General features: G+C 36.5%; 1 non-coding gene across 1 annotated transcript; it reads right to left on the bottom strand.

Annotated features, from left to right (window-relative positions):
- Positions 1–2,263: 2,263 nt before the first annotated feature.
- LOC121212917 (small nucleolar RNA R71) lies at positions 2,264–2,369 on the bottom strand. Its single transcript, XR_005908289.1, has one exon. It is a non-coding gene; the product is annotated as a small nucleolar RNA R71 (small nucleolar RNA).
- Between the last annotated feature and the right edge of the window lie 290 nt (positions 2,370–2,659).

Raw genomic sequence — 2,659 nt, 5'->3', positions numbered from 1 at the left:
TTTTGTGATGACCTTTTGGTTATGGGTTCATGAGATATAAATATATGGTAAATTTGATTGAAGATCATGTGTGAAGCTTTTAAGCCAAACCAAATTGAGATACTATGTGTTTATTCCTTTAATATTATGGTTCAATGAATAACAAAAAGAGGAAAGGATCGGTGTAAATGCCTATTAAAAAGGTTTATAAATGTATGGATAGATAAAAGTTTTTAGACATTTGAATGATGTTAAGCTATATGCTAGGAAATGTGAATGTATAAAAGTAATGTGTACTAAAATAGCCATGGTTTATACTTGCTTAATGAGTGATGGTTGAATATGGTCAAGTGGTTATGTTGTTGATTGACTAAGCATGATGTGTGTACATATGTGGGCATAAGAGGGTGGCAAATGGCTTGGAAACTAGCCTTGAATTTTTCCATACAGGTAGACACACGGACATGTGTTTAGGCCGTGTGTGACACACGGTCTGCTTCCATGGGCGTGTGATCCGGCTGTGTGTCCCTTGTACCCTAATTTGGTAAAAAAAATTCTCAGTAGTAATCACATAGGCACAGACACGACCGTGTGTCTCAGCCATGTGGAGACTAAGGCCTAAGCACACGGGCGTGTGACTTGGTCGTGTGACCTCAACTTAGTTTATGACGTCATAAACAGAGAGTTACGCGGGCTGAGGACAGGGGCGTGTGAGACCACATGACCTACCCACACGGGTGTGTGACCCTCCAAAGCAGGAAAATGTTCTAAGTATTGTATATGTTCTGAGAGTTCTCAGTTTAGTCTCAAATCACACCCAGTGTTTGTTTGGGGCCTAGAAGGCCTATATAAAGGATGATATCCATGTGAATAAAAAGTTTTAAATTTGGACAAAAATTCAGGTCTCGATTTTGTATGATTGTGTGAGTTTACGTCTAGTAACACCTTGTACCCTATTCCAGCGTCGAATTCGGGTAAGAGGTGTTACATCTGACAACCCTAGGAAGTCATCAAGATGAGAATTAACCCAAATTTGGTATGGCTTATCCGTGAACTTTTTAACCTTGAACTGGTTTAGACTGTAGGGTCGGAAGATAAGTAGTTCTTGCCAACTCAGAACTTCAGTGAAAGAATCGAAAAATCCTACTGAGGTATTGACTAGTTGATTGAACAAGAAAACCCGAGACTATAGTTGATTATGATTACCAAAGTGACCTAATCACCCATGCCTAGATCTATACATATTTGATTATTTGATTTCTCATTTTTCATTTATTTACTTTTCATTTATTTTCGTTCATATTATTTTTAGTATAGTTTATCAAAATCGTTCTTTTAAATCTTCGTACTATAATTCGATTAAAGTACTAATTAGATCTATTTATGTTTAGATTAGAACTAATTTAGTGCTCACCTCCTTTGGGTACGATCCTTGGAGTACTTACCTACTCCGTTGTAACTATACTACAACTGGACCCGTATACTTGTGGATATCACTTGTCACATCTTTTCTGCAATATTTCTATTCTGGATGTTGGTATGTCTGAAGGCGGTCAAGTTGTTGGTGCCATTGCTAGGGAGGCAACGTCACTATATTAGTTTTAATTTTTACATGTTAATAGAATAATTAGGAAAATTTTAGGTTATAGCTACAAATTTAATTTTCTTATTTTCTACAAAATTTATCTTTTTGGGTTTAGTGTTGGGGAACACCTATAGAGCCAGTCACAGACACAGAAAGAATAATATGAATAAATCATTGATAACAACAACATTAGCAGCAATAGATGCAAAATCCACCACCTGTTGTAGGCAACGTACCATGTGAGAATCTATTGTTCAACAAGGCTAGCAATAACAATCTAAAGATCTACCACCACCACAACAACAACCCGTAAATATAAATATGGCATGTAACGAGAGGACTTTAAAAGAGTATGTACTACCAAATTTGGATATGGCTCAAGGGAGTATAACAAGGACAGTCATCATGTCTAATAATTTCAAGATGAAGCTAGCTATCCAAATGATCTAGAATAATTTACAATTCCGAGGAACAATGACAGAGGATCCGAGTCAACGTTTAAAACGGTTCCTCTAGATTTGTGATACCTTCAAATATAATGATGTCACTGATGAAACTATTCATCTTTGGTTGTTTCCTTTTAATTAATCTATAACAAATTCTTTTATCTAGATTCGCAGGAACCAGGATCAATCACAACATGTGACGAATTCACAGGGAAATTCCTACAAAATTTCTTTCCCATTAGTAAGACAATCTAGCTAAGAATGGAAATTTCAATGTTCAAATAGTTCAAAAAGGAAAGCTTTCACAAAGCATGGGAGCAATTTAAGACACTAATTCAAAAATGCCAACACCATGGATTACCTGAGTGGTTACGACTGCAAATTTTCTACAACAGGTTGTGCATTCAAGGTCAAGATTGGATGGAGCAATAGGGAGCCTTAATGAACAGAACATGTGAGGATGCGTACGAATTAATAGAAAGTATGGCGATGAATATCTGCCAGTGGCCAAATAAACAATACACATATAGCCAAGGACCATCTACAGTGAAGGTTGTCTAAGAGGATGATAGATATCAGCAGTTAGTGGACAGAATCAACTAAATAGAGGCTAAAAAGAATGCACCATCTGTCTATGGAGGAGACAAAT

This window comes from Gossypium hirsutum, chromosome A13, assembly GCF_007990345.1.
Source record: "Gossypium hirsutum isolate 1008001.06 chromosome A13, Gossypium_hirsutum_v2.1, whole genome shotgun sequence".
NCBI classification, from domain to species: Eukaryota; Viridiplantae; Streptophyta; class Magnoliopsida; order Malvales; family Malvaceae; genus Gossypium; species Gossypium hirsutum.
The sequence above is the reverse complement of the archived record's forward strand: the minus strand, read 5'-3'. Positions and strand labels throughout refer to the sequence as shown.